This window comes from Apteryx rowi, unplaced genomic scaffold, assembly GCF_003343035.1.
Source record: "Apteryx rowi isolate R43461 unplaced genomic scaffold, aptRow1 scaffold_204, whole genome shotgun sequence".
Classification (NCBI taxonomy): Eukaryota; Metazoa; Chordata; class Aves; order Apterygiformes; family Apterygidae; genus Apteryx; species Apteryx rowi.
In genome coordinates, this window is record NW_020448353.1 from 141244 (window position 1) to 159335 (window position 18092).

At 41.1% G+C, this 18092-nt stretch overlaps 1 protein-coding gene across 1 annotated transcript in view; it reads left to right on the plus strand.

Annotated features, from left to right (window-relative positions):
* The window catches only part of TNS3 (tensin 3), a 317735-nt gene that overhangs the window by 62610 nt on the left and 237033 nt on the right, over window positions 1-18092 (plus strand). The window lies entirely within an intron of this gene.

Consider the following 18092-nt stretch of genomic DNA (forward strand, 5'->3'; position numbering starts at 1 on the left):
AGGGAATTACAACTTTTTAATATGTTTTGAAAGTTATTTCTGTGTAAACTTTCTGTTCTGTTGCAATGTGATTAAAAACAATGAAACAGCACCAAAACCCTGCATGCTAGGATTGTGTATCTTCAGAAGTGAGTATTTGTAGCATTGCTGTTGCCAGTGAAAATATGTTAAATTAATATACATATGTAGCTGTGGTGATGAATGTTATACATCTTAGCACAGCCATGTGTGGCACGCAGTAATGCAAGAAAGCTTATTAAGGAAGCAGCCTCCCTTTCTAAAAAAAACCTCTTCCAGTCTGTGCACTTTTGTTAATTTGCAGAAGTTTTTGCTCTCCGGAGAGGCTGCTCAGAGTGTTTCAGCAATCAACAAAGAGCAGCGGAAAAGCTGTAGTTTAAATACAGTCAGATCTGCTACCCTTGCATTGTACTCACAGACAGACATAAATCTATAGCTAGCCAAGGTCACCTAGCACAGTTACAATTAGTTCATGACCACACTGTGTGAATACTCTGGGCCAACTTGGGTCCAGACACAGAATGATGATTTCTTGGAGGGTGAGGCCTGAATCACTGAGTGGACCTGTGTTAGTTTTAATTCAGACCAAACCACGGTATTTCAGCATTGAGCATGTAGAGCTGGGAGCAGGGTGCAGAGATAACTATCTCCCTGCTTGTGTTACTCCCAGGTCAGTGGTGGTCCATCTGTGCTGATTGGGCTGGTTGCTCCAGCACTTGCTGGAGCTCTCAGCATCACGCTTTCCTCTCTGCTCTGTTTTCTGGGAGGACTTATTATGTGGGAAGAGTGTCCATTAATGCACAGAGCCAGCATAGCCCCAGGGGGGTTTCGAAACTAGGAAGACGTTCTACGAAGAAATACAAGACAGGTCACCTGGATGGTTGGCAGGAGTATTTTGGGTCCAGCAGCTCTTGTTAGATCCAGGGTGTTCCTTCTGTTTGGACTTCATGCTGAGCCCACCACTCATGACTGCATTCCCCTGTACCAGTATTACCTGGGGTTTTCCTGTTGCCTGGTATATTCCTGCCCACTGTTATCTCAAATAGTAGACCACATCATTAAAAAAGTCTCTCTCTATAGATTTCTTCCCTTGTCCCGCTTTTTATAGTAGCAGAAAAACTTTGTGCACTGCTGTAAGGAAAAGCAGCAGAATATGCTTTGACAGTTCAGACTTCAGACTGAGTTTGCAAAGATACTCCAGGGGACACACTTTTCATTATTATTCTAGATGTGATTTTCATTTAAGGGAAGTATTTTGAAGTTTCAGGAGGAAGTGAGCTTTTTTTTTTTTTAACAGCAAAAAGCTAACTTCTCCTTATTCTAGGACTAATTAAGCCAGCTCTGTTTTTATCTATATTCTAGTGTTTACATGTTTACATGGTTTCATAGTGGTTACCATGAAAAGCTTATAATTTGGTCTCCTTTCACTGTTACTCTATCCTTTAACTCTCCCTGATTAACCATCACTGCCTCTTCTTTCCCTGTGTATGCTTTTGCATTCCTTTGTATCCTTATTTTTCAGGGTCAATACATATTGTTTTATTTTTTGTAGCCAAAATAAAACAAACTATAACACAATCCTATACAAACCATCTGTTTTTAAGATAATGATTATGTAAGTCATGAAATGACAATGTTAAGGTTGCCTGTGCAAAGAACCCAAAGGAAAGCAAAACTGAAAARCAAACCCCACCACCAAGGAGAAACACAAGTATCTTTTCCTTATTCATCTAAATAGCTCCTCTGTGGCTTGTAGCCTGATAAATGTCAAGTTTCTACCTCAAAATCCTAATGAATGACAACTATCACAAAGGATTTTATAATTGGAAGAGTATATGTTTTTTTAACTGGCCAATTTCTGTGCTGAGAGCAGGAATGCTTAAAAAGAGAAAGGCTGGGATCTACCAAACTGCAACCTAAACAGAAAGTTTATAAGCAATTGAAAATTGCCCCCAGGAACAGAAATATTAGTGGTAATTGTAGCTGTTGCAATATACTCTGCTTTTGGTTTTACCAAGTGTTTGCTTTTTCATGTGTGATCAAGGCTTTCTGTACTGGGGACAGAGGTCTGTCTGGGTCAGGCCCCACTTTCCCAAGAGCCTGACTTTCCTTCTTACCAAATTCAGAGCCATTTCATGCTGTGCTGCAGTAGTGATGAAAGACTTGTAGCAGGGGAAGTGACTCCGAGGGTCTGCAAGCACAGAGATCTTCAAGATGATATTCCTGCTTTATTACTCCTTTCAGCTTGCATTCCTGCTGATTTTTAGCTTGTAAGCAAGCTACCCCCATAAAATACATTGTGTCATCTGTCAAACTGATGCCTCTATACGGCAAGGGTGACGCTTTCCAAGCCTGTATTCTGTGGCGTGAAGGAGCTGTAGCACTCTGCTGTTAATCCCAGGGCCCTTTCCATCCACTCCCTTTGGCTACCACGGCCAACACTTGACTCCAAAAAAGTGAGGCTCCATCTGCTAGTTTCTGTACCTCTCTGCTATGATCCACTTTGTACCTCTTTGAGTTTGGCTGGTGAAAACACAATAGTCCTCAATTCCCCCTGGTACTAGAGAAGGAGCTGCAAAACATTAGAGACAGCATGTTCAGTACTGACAGAGAGACTCTTGTTTGTCTCAAATGCCATAGTATTGTTATAAACCAGGGGAAATGAATAAGAGACAGAAAAGCTTCTCTTTCTTCTGGTGTGCTTGTAAGTTGATGCTGGTCTCCATCAAAGCAACACGCAACCATAGCTGGTGAAGATTTCCTTCAAAGGATGCTATTTAATGCTACCTTCTGCTTAGCACATGAGGAAGGAGCAAAGGGGAGAATTTTCACTAGCACAGTGTTCAGTTAGGACTTCAGCTGTCTTAAAGATATCTGCTTTCCCAGGCTCCCACCCAATTTATGAACCTGTCCCTGGTGAGGGAGCAGACAGGAAGGCAGGAGGGGGGAAGGAGCCCTTGTCGAGCTGGAATGGGGTGATTCAGGGCATCTTGCCCTGGTACGTCCCAGGGCGCCTGGCAGGAGGGAGGGGGGAGGCAAAAGCCAAATCTTCGGCAGGTCTGCGAAAGGCAGTGGTGAGCTGTTGATGTGTGTTGCTCTTCTCGTCTGAATTCAGCCTGTGTTTGAATTCAGCTTTGACAAAGGCTAGTTTTCTCTTTTCTGCTCTCAGGGCTGAAGCCTGTATTTCTTTGCTGTGGTTTGGACTGTGGGGAGGCAATTAAGTGAATGCCCTTTGGTTTGGGGAAGGAGGGAAGCGAAGTAGTAAGTGCGTTTCAAACAAGTAGTTCTATAAAAAGCAAAATTAATTAAATCTGGTTTCCTGTGCTTTAGTGTCTTGAGATCAGTCTCCTGAGTGGGCTCTTTAATGGTGAATAAGGATGTGCTCCCACTATGGTGTTTTTTTTTTAGCTAACTAGCTGTTTGCAGGAAACTTGGACAATTTTGAGGGTACCGCTTCTTCAAACTATGCTCAGGGTTGATGTTTGTGAATTTAAAAGCTGCTAGAGAAGACACACAAGTCAGAGAGACAAAGCAAGTGTTTTTGTGTACTCACAAGTAATAGTTAGGAGACCAAGCAAAAAACAAAAGAAAAAAGAAAAATGCAAGGCTCCCATGACCTGCTTTCTTGCAGTTAGATGTTTAGGCTCTGCAGCCTCTCACACTACAGCTTGCTGTGAACTTTCAGCTTGTCACAAGCATTATACAAGCACATGTTTTATAGTAAGCTGGATTGCTTCTGGGAATAAATGAACAGCTCCAGCCAAAGCTAAGTCAGAAAAGTCTGGCAAACTTGCACGAGGATGGTCTGTAACAGGCATGTTAAAAAAAACCCTCAGGCAGTTCAGATGCCACTGAGAGGTACTTTTTAAAAGAAGTACATATAAATTCAACACATTTACATCCTCTTTCATGATAATTAACCATCTAAACATATTGTATAAAGGATAGCCAGGTTACAGGAAAAAGTGCTACAAGAATCTTTATCTTGCTATAAAAGTTTAAGTGTTTTTTACCCTGGTTTAACTCTGATTATTCACAGTTTCTTTTATCAGTCTCTCTGTCAGGGTATTATTCTTCATAAGGTGGAAGTAAGTCACAGAGAGCTTCTGTTTTGTTGTCCAACCTCATTGTTTCCATAAGACACTGGAATCTCTCCTGTTGCAATTCCACCTTGCAAATTCTCCAGGACAGTCTGTGCTTTGCTGATCTCTGTTGTGGGTCAGGTGAGGACAGATATGAGAATGCCTAATGCTTTCCTTTCCCCCAGCCCATGACTCATGGACAAAGGCATCTGGATAGAAGAGGTTTAGTTTCTACACCCAAGACTGAAGTCTCTCTCCCACATGCCATTAATTTATCTCCTGGGTTGTCTCTGTTTGATGGCATGGGATCCCATCCCCAGGAATCTTTCCTGGTTTATGTCTGCCCAGTCTCTTTGTGGCATGCTTTAAATGTTGACTTGAATACCTCATGCTGCTCAGGTCAGCTCCTCCTCAAACATTTTTTTTTTCTACTATGTTTTATAAGGAAGAAGAAGCTGCTTTTCCTGGACCCCTGAGGCCAATTCTAATTCCTGCTGTAGCTTTTGTACAGTGCCCCTGATCTTTGTGGCAGAGGTGATCCAGGATGAGAACTAAATAATAATAGAAACTCCAGGGGGAGCTTCTGAATTTCTGATGACTTTATCATTACTATTTTGCTTATAAAGCACTGGCACAATTACACAAACTCTGTGCCAGACTACTCTAAACACTTGAAATAGGGATAGCAGTCATGGCTGAGCAGCTGTGGGACATCCACCTTCTGGGGCAGGGAGCATTTGTCTCATCTGTGCATGAGGGAGAAGAAAGCTGCTGACTGGCAGGGTTGAAAAGGGAGCTGATCAGATTCTCAGATCAAAATACTCAGCGTAGCCTCAGAAATTAGGATGATTGGTTAAACATCTGAATGGCCTCACCAGCTTGACTGGAAGAGAAGGCCTGAGGGAAGGAAATTCGTCTTTTCAAGAAGATTCTTTTCTCAAGTGTCAGCCATAATTATCTGCATTTCCACTGTATTAAGGAAGCTGGAAATCTACTGTTGATTATGTCCTTCATGGTACAGGCACTGGCATATTGGTAGTGGTTTTCCATGTAATTAACTGAGACACAGCTAGTTAGGCTCACACTGTGTTCCAGATGTTGTCAGTGGCTGAATCCATGGTTTAAGTATGCTTTTTTTCTTACTAGTTGGCACTCCTTTCTTTCTCTGTTTTGTTACTGATATCTCTAGGTTTTCTTAGTGAGAAAGATACTCCTGTGAATAGAATAAGAAAAATTGTTGATGTTTTATCTTTCTGTGGAATTTTTCTTTTCCTTCCCCTTTCACCTTATATTCACAGTGATTTTTGTTGTCTTGTAGCACAGTGTAGCACTGGGCACATTTATCTTGCTTATGCCTTTCACTGTTGATTGAAATGGAAGGGATATGGTGCATGTGAGGTTATAGCATGAGCTGAATGGGAGTAGGTGGTTTAAGACATACAGTGGTGTATCTTAAGATTAAGAAGTAGCATCTATCTAATAGCTGCCTTTGGAGCTGCAGAAGGTGGTGCCACAGAGTATCTGTGGGGGCCCTTGACCTTGCCTGTAGTGTTACAGTTGTCTGTCTGCAGCACTGGGGATATTGAAGTCCGGAGAGAGGAGATGTAAACAAATCCTTCAAGATCAGACTGTCATCACAGTGAGGGCAAATGTTCTAAACCACAGATAAAGACTTGTGCAGAAGAAAGATGGCAGTATTCAGGGAAGTTTCTAATTCATGAGTTAGTTTGTTACTTTTGTAAGATTTGTTCCTCTCAACACTTGCATAACATGTTTGTAGAGAATTATTTTTGTAGAACAAATACTGAATAGGAGCAGCTATCTTATTGATAAAATCGAAGTTAGCTGAAACAAAAGGCAAGGTTAAATATGAATATGAGATAGTGCTAAAAATGAAATGAAGGGCAGAAAATTACAAGCTTAGCAAAGGAGGGAGATTTAAAATGACTGTAGATACGGACATTTGTAAAGAAAACAAAGGGTTGAGCTAAGGAGAAGGGCAGAAGTAAAAGCAGAATAAAGAGATAGGAAGTAATATAATTCGTCTATATGTGCTACCCAAAGTTTATATGGAAATACTCTGTTGGCAGAATGGCATCCCAAATCTTGAGGCCTACTTGTCTCATGGGGCAGGTGGTGGCGAGGAGTTGATTGCAGTTCGGATGAAGTGTGCTGTTGAACTAGGGGATGGACACATTCATAACAAAAAAAAAGGTGGGTGTCATTGACAAAAGTCAAGCAGGTACTATATGTCAATGAATTACAAAGTGCCAACGCTGTAATAGTAACTACATACTTGGTGACCAAAGCTAAAGATAACAAAGAGGTGCCATAAGGAAGGAAACACAGTAAATACAGAAGAAATGAGGGCCAGTGTTGATCCCAAAGGATCTTCATTGTGAAAAGAACAAAAAGTATAACTGGGAATTGCACTAGAAATGAATAGTCACTGTTGGGTAAACCTTATTTCAAACCATAGCACTCTTCAAAATCAGTCAATCAGTCAGTCCAAGCTCAAAATATTTATTTACATGATTCTCTGATTTCTCTCTCCACATCAAGAAGGTTCTTAAAGGAGGGAAAAAATTCCTACCTCCAAAATTTTGGGGAGTATTTTCATCCTAACATGAATACCTGAAGAAGTTCCTCTTACTATTTGGGTGGAGAAGGCTGACAGTGGCTGACAGGATGGGACTTACAAGATCTGGACATGTTGTGATTGATATTATGCCAGGAAAAATTGTTGTATGTAGTTGTAAACCCAGTCTACTTCACTGTATTTTTTTTAAATGATGTGTATTCTTAACCATTGTGATAATTCAGTGAAAAATGGGACAATGCTTTGGATGCAAGAATAAATACATGGATTTAATTCTACCTCAGGACACTGGTATTGTGATAAACTGTTCTTATTCCTCCTCTGTTCTAATGCAGCCAGGGATCAGTAGTGAGCAAATGCTGTTACCTGATCAGTTCTGTTCAGTGATCTATGCAAAATAAGCTGTGACCTTAATCTAGCTTGTACTGAACAGCTGTCTGGTTTGAGTGATTATTGAAAAGCCAACTGAAATGGTGTTCACTTAGCATTTTTGGCCTTTCAGCAATTTCATCAAAATGCTGACATTTCATCAAAATGGTCAAAAAAAGGTTGAATGAGCCAATTCTCTGATGGAGGAGGTAACATCTGTTCAGTAACTGCTGTTGAAGTACCTGGGCAGAACAGTGCAAGGATATTGCACTACTGATTAAACCTGGAGCTGGGATCTAAACCAAGAAGAAAATAACATTCCTTTGGACAAGGGCATTAATTTTCTTGACTTGAGTTGTATTTCAGACATATCATTACAAAATGCTGAACATGAGATCTCCCCTCCATTTCTATAGCTATAAATTGCAGAGCAGTAGTTAGTACAATTCCTCAGGGCACAAGAGTCAAGGCTGCATGGTGCGCAGACTTGAGGTTTTTGTGGCCACATTTGCAAACAATAAATGTGTTCTTATCTTGCCTCCCTTGGGGAACAATTTTTGTGTAATCTGGTTAAATGGTACAAGGATTATGTATGTGTGAGTGTATATATATATATATAAAATATACACAGATTTTTCTCCCTAGGCAGAAATATGAGTGAATCATTAAAGGTCAACAGTTGCCTTATTGCTGAGCCAGTAGTAAGAGGCCCTTTTTTGATAGGCCAAAGAGCTGTTTTCTTACTTATGTTCACTCAGCTGAGTCATCTGAATGTGACTGAAAAGGCCGCTTGAAGCTTGTTAAGATGCTAACTAAAGTATCCAAAGGCATGTTCACTGCTCATACTGTAACCTACTCCTAGCGTGCATCAAGGTAGCTTGGTAACTTAGCTTTAGATGTTCTGTGAAGTTATAAATACAACACTGTGATCTCAAAACACAGCTTTTGCTGTGTATTTCCCGTTGTTTGAGTTTTGTTCTTTTTTATGAAGTCTGTTTAAATTAGAAACTGAGAAGCCCACCAACTGCGCTTCTTCTAGACCCTCTCTCCTCCACTGAACAAATTAACATTACTGCAGTGAGTGTTAGAAGAGAAGGGGRAAATTGCTTGGAAAGAGCAGTCACAAAAGTCTGAATCACGCAGTTCGGCTACCACTCTGCATTTGTCTGTTATTGCAGTAGGCATAGGACTGATCCAAAATAGCCACAAGCTTGAGAGCCGAAAGAGAAACTTCCCCTTATTGCACAAAAGATTTGAGTATGAGATGACTTCCCTTCTTTTGGGCTTGCTTCTGTTCTCCATACTTATGAAGCTAAAGCATTTCACTTAGCTCATTTCACTGGTGCTGCTTTTGGAATAATGGGAAGGCAGGAAGATCAGGCCCTCTATAAGTTTGACTTACACGAGCTGTTCTGTATGATTTTTGCTGACTTAGAAAAAAGTATATATGCCCTGCCCATAGTGACTTTCTGCTGTTCTAAGCAACAACATATTCTGCCTGTAACTTTGGGAAGGTGAATATGCTTAATTGTACTGTTCATTTTATCCTGAATCTTGCAGTAATTTGTTATTTTTGTAAAACTCATGTTTTGAAGGTAAATAAATAATGCATTAATTTCAGTTTTCTTTATTATGAAGGAGGTTTCTGGTTCTGGAGATAAGCTTGAAAATGTGAACTCTCCAGGCTTAAAAAACAGTTGGCAAAGCAAAGGAATTCTAATCAAGGTTATGACTGAGGGAAGAGGGAATTTGTCTCATAATTTTGTCTTGCTTGACATTTTGAAGCAGTAAAGTTGGAAGGGCACAGCCATGTCAGTTGGAGTCTTTTTAGGAAAAATCACCCCTGCTAAGCTGATGGAGCTCTGCTGACAAAGCCCTAAGTGTAGCTGGAGACCTCCTGGTGGATGAGTAGTTCTGCATGTGTAGTTAATGTTATTTGCATCGGTGAGATGGCTGCACTGGCAGAAAAAATACTTTAAGCCAGGGTAAGCCGAGTCTGCGCTAGGACGCTCTGTTAGCATAAGCAGATCAAAAGCATTTGGTAGTACAAATTAGTGGTTCCCAAACTCTGCCCAAGAGGTCAAGGGCTTTCTTGGGTGCCTGAACGGACTTAGGAACATCTCATGCCAATGCTTCTGCTACTGTCAAAAGTGGTGTATAAACAAAGTTTAGGAGCTCCTGCTATAGAACATGTAAGACTAGCATACAAAGGTAGGAAAGCCTGCATACAAGATTTGTCAAGGGTAGTTACTTCTGGTTGTCACAGGTCTGCATGCTTACTGCAGTGGTATTACTTACTTGTGAATATGTGGGTATTTGCAAGGGCACAACTGTTTCTGACATACTACTCTAACAATGTTAAATTGGGGGCAGAGCAACGTTCTCAGGTTAGCAATGTTAGCAGCTCAATGCCAATGACATTTTCTGTAGAAAAGCATATTCTAGTGTTAACACAGCTCTGCATTCATCTATTTTTCCTTCTTGAAACATCTAGATTATATTAGATTTATGTTTGAGGTAATTTTTTAATTTGCAGCAGACTATTGCTTTGATACCAAATAGGGACAAGGGTGCATCAGTCTTTCAGGTTGAAAATATGGTCTGTGTCTTATCTGAGGAACCCAACAAGTCAAGGAAGGGGTTGTTTTGGAATATTCCGTTTGTTTTCATAAGGGTATTTTTTCAGTTTGACCTTGTGTCTTTTTTGTCCTCATCAACAATGTATACCTAAAAAAAGTATGATAACCTGTATATTGAGCTTCTGTAACTGTTTTGGTTCTGTCAGTTAAAACACCCTTCTACCTCACATGCATGCTTGTCTATACAAAAATGCAGAGACCATGTCGGGTCTTGTAGGGCTCCCCACTTGGCCAGTTTGTGTGCTGAAGAAAGGAAGTACTTCTGGAGGCCTCATCTCCCTCCTGTGCAGGAGAAAAAATTATTTGACAAGAGAGCAGGAAGTCTGTTCAGGTTCTTTTCATCATCCTGCATTATTCAGCAGCATGACCAAGTCTGTATCTATCCAACAAAGTTTTATTCTCAGAGCTGTTTATTGGCCTATGTGGCCAACATCACTCTGTTGCTGAAGTCCACGCACTCTTGCTGGTGCTGCATGTGCTGTAGTCAGTAGCCAGTAGCCTCTTACTCTGAATAAAGACTCTGTCTCTTGTTTTTCCTTAAAGTGGCATAATCTAAGAGGTAAGTGGGTGTGTTAGCAGAAAATGTGGACAGCAGAATAGGACTTCTGTCTGCCAGCGCTGACATGGGAGGAGGCTAAACTAACATTTTCTAGGCAACTGTATGTAAGTCCAGAAATTGCTTTGTTTGGAGTGGTGCTTTTCTGAGGCAATGAAATGATACTTATGTTAGGGTAACATTTCAGCAATAGAGCAGGACTGATATGATGTAGAGGATTAAGTTTTGCATTGCTAAAATAACCTAGCAGTGGCTTACCAGGTGGGCTGGTAGGAGAATCAGAGAAAGGCTTGTGACTCTAAATTCATGTTTTCTTCTCTGCGCCAGTCCTCAGACAGGGTTATGTCTTATTCAGCAACAGACTACTTGCTAAAGGCAAAGGGACTATTCAGCTGATACTAGCTGAGAACCTGGCATAAATTCTCAGTCTGAACTATATCAGGAAAGTGCTATTTATGTGATTGGCAGTAGCCACTTACTATGAATAATATCTTTGTCTCTACTTGTTTAGGAGTGGCATAATTTAACAGGTAAGCAGAAAGCAACTTTTCAGAATCTACTGGGAATTTTGAACTGTAAGAAAGTGTTTTTTGTCTCCATTAAATACACTGACAAGGCAATAGTACCAAAAATTTAATTAAATTCTGTCAAAACAATCTTCATCCCTATGATAAAGATTCTAAGAGAGAATTTTTTAGTTTTCCTTCCTAAATTTTGCTTGGCAGATGCTATGCTGAGAATCTGTTATTGCACAAGTAGCAAATGCGGTCCCTTGTGTTTTATAGTTGCTGCCAGAACTTTTCCTCCTTCTTATTCAAAACTCTCCTGGTTCTGGTTTGCCTTGCAGAGCTGAGTAGCAGTCCTGGGAAAATAATACAGACTTATTTTTGTCTCATGTTCACACACACAGTAATGCTGTTCCTCTGTTTTATTTTGTTATAGTTAACTGAAGAATTTTTTACCAATTCATTGTACCTTAAGTCATGTTACTGCAACTCTCCTGAAGTCATTGGACAAAATCAGTGTTCCCCAAACTTGAAATTGGTGTGTCTCCTCCTCTCCCATCATTCAAAGTGTGGAGGAAAGGAATATTTTGATTTATAAAGACTGGAGTGTGGAGTGGAGGGGAAAGGATATAGGAGTTTGCAACAGGATTTGGTGCCTGGACCCTGGAGGCTGACATCCATCAACTCACAGGAAGATAATTTTTTTTTAAATTGGTCTTGTTGGATCTCCCTTTTATAATGTACATTTACCAGTAAGGTTCCCCTCTTTGGGAGCTCTTCTTTGAATCATGCCATTGTGAATTAGAAAGCAGACATCAGATCCCCTGAAGAGGGAAACCACCACCCCTATAATCTAAATGAATGATAGATGAGCTGTTCAAATCCTGCATGCTCTTGTGCAGCTGACATTGTAATGAAAGCTGAGGAAACTTCCTTAAATGGAAGAGAATATGTAAAGTTGTAAAAAGGAGCCAGGCAATAGTGGAGCCACTGGACAAAGATGCAGGAGCAGAGCCATTGGTTTTACCTATTGCAGAGACTTAGCATACTATGCTTAAGGAGGAGTAATTATAAGGAAGTCTTGTGTTAAATACATTTTCTATTTACAGTAGTTGAAGGATGTGCGTATATCTACCCTTATCTAAAGAATCTTACTTTCAAAATAATCTCTGAAAGGACAAGGAGAACCGAACTCTCTGGCTCCATATTCTCTAAGACAGTGGTGGCTAACCTCTGCTCCGTGAAGGGTCTAACTGCACATGCAAACTTGTAGCTACTCAGCTACAAGGAATTATGTGGGCTCCCTGGTAATTGGTAACTAATACCAGTGAACCATAACCAGGAGGTAGGATGCTATGGAGAAAGCTTGCCATCTTGTTGGTTTAAGGAAATCCGCCCATCTCCACCAATAAGTAGTGTATATACACAGTTAGGTTGTTCACAGGCACACTTGTACAGTGGACTCTGCCTCAAAGAAAAAAAAAACACAGCAAAATCATTTGTCTTGAGCAAGGCCCAGTATTGCTGCCCATACCAATCAGAAGTCCAAAGGAGGTAGGGTGCAGGACCACGTGGGGATGGGGGAGAGTGACCAGGGAGCACTGTGAGCGCTCTAGGAGGTCAGTGAGAGGCTTTGGGGAATTTGGTGTCTCGGACACAGGAGGATGGCAGTGGACAGGCACTGGGGGATGTATGTAAGTACTGGAGGAAGTGGACAGCCAGAGTGTAGAGTGGTTAACCACAAAGTACTCGGGTGATTCCCAGTAAAAAGTCCCCTGCACGTTGTTCTGAGTTGTGCCTGGTTTGCTGTGTGAAGGATGTAGGTGGAGGTGGGGAAATATATCATCTTGAAGCTTCTTTGTCACTGAGAAAAACATGGAAATTGCCAGTGGTAAAAATACAAACAGAGTGATGCACTGATGCTAGATAAGGCCTGTTATGATATCGTGCTCCTGGTTTTCTGTTTCCCCTCGAACTTCCTCTAGCCACTTGCAGTAATTTTTGTATACACTGCACTAAATTTCCAGTCACGTTGCACTGAGTATATAGTATGTGGCGTTTGATTCTTCATTGCCTCCTGTCACAAGGGTTGAAGAATTGTGCAATTGATCTCCGTGTGGGGAACTTCTGTCCAAGTCCTGTCAGAGGATCTGATTCAGTTCTGAGAAGAGTAAAAGGCAGGAACTGTATTACTTTTCTTTTAACTCTCTTTCCTCCTGATTTTCTCTGTGTCAAGTAATGCTTGGCTTACCCCACCCAGTACCACCAGCCTCATGCTGAAAAAGCATCTTCTGGAGTTTATTTTTTGCTGGAATATACTAGTGCTAGTATAGTTACACAAAGTAAGTATAGTTACACATATACTAGTGCTAGTATATGTTACACAAAGCATCAGTTCTACGATGTATCAGAGGCTTTTTTGCAGCTTTCACAATTTCACTTTTAAACTTGCCAATTATAGTGTTTCTCAGTGTAGTTTCTTCTTAATGCTTTTTTATTTCTTTCAAAATAAAAAAGAGGAACAGTTGCAGGGAACTGGAGATTAGCAAAGTGTTTATCACATAATGTAAGTAACAGGAAATTTTTGTTATATCAAAGTATTGGATGTATTAGATGATATGAATAATTACATGTACACTGCACATTGTACCATAATTAAAAGGATAGTAAATGACCCTGCTTTAAAAACGTGTAGTCCCAGTACTACTTTTTATGGTCATTTTGGGTGTTCCTATACTATCCTGTAGTGGGCGATGTAGACATGCTCTTACTTTTGCCTTGCAAGCTGATAACCTGCAAAATTCAATCATTTATTAGGAAAATGTGGTAAGTTAGTACATGGAGAAAATGTTGGAAGTGCTGTGCAAGATGATTCTCCTTATTTATGTGCTTAATAAAGAACCAGAGTATGAAATGATAATTACATTAATCATAGATTTTCCTCAGCTCACTGGACTGAAGTTATTCATATGGTTTAGAGAGGGATTTTGTATTTCTGTTTTGGTATTGCACCAACTGAATGTTTCAGAAGGTTAATGTAGATCTGGATTTCATGTTGTCACATCTGTAATACACCACTAGTGTTTTTGTTGAATCAACAGATTTAACATGAGCTTTTTGACCACAATATATAGACATCATGTTCTGTACCAGTAAATCTATGCTGGAACACAGGTATTGTGTGTTGATTCCTAGAAGGTACAACATGGGGTTAAATATCAAGTCAATTGGTAGCTTGAAAATATATGAAATGGTGGCTTAATGCCCACAGTTGACATATGCAAGGGCAGTTCTGTAAACAATACAAGAATGAGTTGATTATCACTTGTACAGCATTTCAGATATGTCTGGATTTGTTTTACTGAAAATGAAAGAAAACAAAATGCCTAGTTACCACAGAGCTCTGCTTTTTCTTGTTGCAAATAAAAAAAAAGTAAGCATTGCTATTTAGTGCTTTTTTGCACTGATTGCTCATGGAAATAATTTTAAATCTGAAGTCCAGGCTAAGTTTGAAATTGTTTCTCAATGTGTTTTGTTAAGACTAGCTAGCATCTGAGTAAGATAGTTTCCTAGCAATCTTATCAAAAACAGAGCATTAGCTTCCAGGAACTGCCTAACTTGCAGATGCATAGAGAAGTGCCCTGAAAGAAAACTTGGTAAACTGCTTATCTGGGAAACTAATGCAAATTTTGGCAGTACTCCGAAGTACTGATTATCATTTGTATTTGCAGAGCAATCCACAAACCATATTTTGTTCTACGGAGGGAACTTGAGTGTTTTGCTGTAAGTCAGATTTAAGAAAATTGGGGCTGATCTTCTTATTGAATTGAATGTTCTCTTATACTACTAGCACCTGGATTTTTTTTTTTATTTGTATAATGTACATTTATTTCTGTACATATTTTACAACATTGCCATTCTAAAATATTCTAGTAGAATGGTAAAACTTTACTCTTTGTCTTTGTTATCCCTGAAGAGGCCTTACCAATGGAAGGTAAAATTTTATTGTGGGAAGATAAAAGTGTTGCATAAAAAATAGTGAGCCTGTGGTGCAGGCTGGACTTTAATGTTTGTTGGGCATGCCAGAATACTTAGCTGTTGAAGTGATATTTATGAAACGCTGTAAATTTTTATGCTACTGTATATGTTAAGAATCATTAAAGAAACTCCAAAGAAGCTATTCTTTAGAAATCTCTTACACTAAGGTTAGATTACAAATTTGTACTAAATGTTCTGTTTTGAAAGAGCGTACCAAGTTTTGGGAGCCTTGCTCAAAGGAAATTTGGTATCTGTCAAGTATTCTTGATGCAAATGTGACACGCATCTGTATGCCTTATGACTGGTTATAAACCTAACATATGTCATCAATATATCTGTGTATATTGTATGTACATGAAAGAATACTATTTTGGTTTGGAATTGTGTTGTCTAAGCAAAATACCAACATGTAGATACGACTGAAAACCATTTTTCATTCTGTGCCCTGATTTCTGCATAACTTTCTCTCCAAGTTCTTGCTTTCTAACAAGTGCGGGTGGTTAGCTTCAGCTCAGTGATGATCAGATGAGTTGCCCCTCTTCATTCTGATTTTAGAAGTTGTATTTGGGTAACTAAAACATTACTCAAGTTTGGCTGCTTCTGTAGATATCACTAAGAATAAAAAGCCATTCTAAATCAGGGGCAAATTACCTCCAACCTGTAAAAGGTATGAATGATTACAGTCACTTCTGTTACCCTGTTCTTTGGAATTTTTAAGTGTTTGCAGTGTCATTTAAGTACAACACCACCCGCTTTTGATTAGTTTAGCTTAGCAACTCCCTTCACACAGCAGAATCCTTGATTCAGTAATGTGTCTGAGATGAATTTTTAACTTCGAGTCATTGACTGCACCTCTGGGTGGGTTCAGATTTGATCAGAGCTCTTTAAAGCATAGACACATGGATTTTTCCCCTCCCCTCCTGTTCTTCCCCGTTCCTAGTAAAAGCAAGGAGGGGAGGAATTCAGTATACAAATGTAATAATAACTTCTTGTATGTTCAACCCCCTAATTATTTGTCAAAGCCATGCTTTTAATATATAAACAAAATGCAGCTATGCCAAGCTAATGCTGTGGCAGTAGCTCTACATATTGAACTTACTGACACTGAGTCTTCATATGGTATTGCGGCTGGTATGCAAAAATAAGTGTTCTTTTTTTTGGTTTGTGCCATTTCTGTGTAAAAGTATGTGCATCTGGGACCTGATATCTGTATACATATGCAGTATTGCCAAAGTTCAGGCATTTCAAAATCATGTGTCAGAGTTCAAAATCACATGCTAGTTTTAAATTTTTTTAAAATATAATAGTTTTTGCCTTTTGTTTTTGGAGTCCTTGGGGTTCAAGTTTTGAAACTTCTGCTGTAATCTTGAAAACTAGAAGCTGATTGTAATCTTGTTTTTCTGTTTTAATCAGTGATGAAATTTTCAGGTAATCATGTGATCTGTGTAATGGGGCTTTAAGAAAACGCCAAATATTGTGAGGCTCAGCAAGGCTTTGAAGTGGCTGATTGTGTACACCTGTGCACTGCTGATTAAGAGACTGATCCCATTCCCAGAGTCTCTCAGCTTGATTTAGGGACGCATTAGGTGTTATTTAAGTGTAATCCATATTGTGCAGTCATGCAGATAGCACTGATCCAGCAGAAGATTTAGGAGAAACTGTCTCTCTGAGAACAGTGAGATGCACATGTCTAAAAGGTCTGTAACGTGTTCTTTTTCTCTAGTTGGAACACAGAAAGAAGAGATTTAAGATGTGATGGTGAATAAAGGATTTTGATTATGTCTGCCTTCTAAATATACTGGAGTTTTCCTAGCAATACTGTATAGTTTTGTGCAAATCAGACTGTGAGCACTTCTGGGACCTAGTTTGTCTTCTGGTTTGCCCAGCGTTTGTTATGTTGCTTTCAGTAAGTATTTGGATGTCATTGCCTTCCATGCATTCACCTTTCTGCCTATTCCCATAATGTGAAGTGCTGCAAAAAGTAGACTTAGATTTAAGCTTTGAAGCCCAGCCTGAGCTGAGTGCCCACTGCTTTGAGGGGGAAGGAGGACCCCCAAGAAATGAATTTGCAAATGTTAAGCACTGCATTGCCTAAATCAGCCAGGAGGAAATGCCTAGGGGTAGGATGGGCTGTAAATCTTGTCTCTGTATCTATTCCTGCTTAGGAAACACATCCACAAGCTTGTTTCTGGATCTTTGGCTCTTGAAGAGAAGCTACAAAGAGGTCATGTCGGTATGGCAACTGCTCTTTTACTCTCTGCCCCAGCTATAAGAGGGGATGACCAAATCATTTCCTTTGTCTGTAGTGATGCGCACCCACCCCCCAGGAGAGGCCCCAACTATCAGCTGATAGCATGATCTGGGTTAGGCCTCCCAATCCTGTTAATTAAATTCCACTTTGCTTCAGTGCATATTTGATTATTTATGCAAGGAATAAGCCTCAGGTTTTGCCTGTTGCAGCTGAGTTTCAAGGTAACTTTTGGGATGAAATTCTTCTCCTCCGTAGGGAGGGAACAAGCCCTCATTTCTTGTGTCAGGGGCAAGAGCTCTGTTTGCTGAAACTCCGAGAAAAAGGGCACTGGTGCTTCTGTTCCCTCCCTGTCCTGCTTTCAGGTGTTTTTTATGGCATGTATGTTACCCAGTCCCACAAACGCCAGCAGTTGTGACCTGTTGGTGCCGTAGGAAGCGTGCTTGCACGGATGTGTGTGTGCAGGGAACCCGCAGCACCTGGCAGCAGCCGAGCTGCCATTTGGAAGACCTTTCTGGAGCCCCACGTGCCGCGTCGAGGACGGCGCGGGCCCCCTCGACGCTTTCGCCTCGCCGCTGCGGCTGCTTACGTGCTTTTTCGTATACCTGAGGCCCAGGCCGTGCGTGCCAAACCTGGGGGGCCTGGGGGTGCGGTGCCCCCCCCCCGCCCCTCAGTGGGGTCCCCCCTGGGGGAGGTGGCCAAGGAGCCCAGCGGCAGCGGGGGCCGGCGCCAGGTAGCCGGGACGCGGCGTCGCCCCGCGGGCCGGGTCGGGCCGCTTCCCCGCCTCCTCCCCAGCCTTGATCGGGGCGCGGGAGGCTTCTCCGCGGCGGCGGGAGGGACCGTAGGAAATAATAACAAGAGTGCGCGGGGCGGCGCGGCGGCATGGGGGAGGGGGGGGGGGGGATCGCCGCTCCCGCTCTCCAGGCCAACCGCCACCGCCTGAGGGAGCCGCGGCCGCGAGGGGGACGCTTGGGCTGCTGCTGGCCGGGCCGGTGAGCGCCGCTGGGCTTTGTTACGGGCGGGTCGCGGCTCCTGGT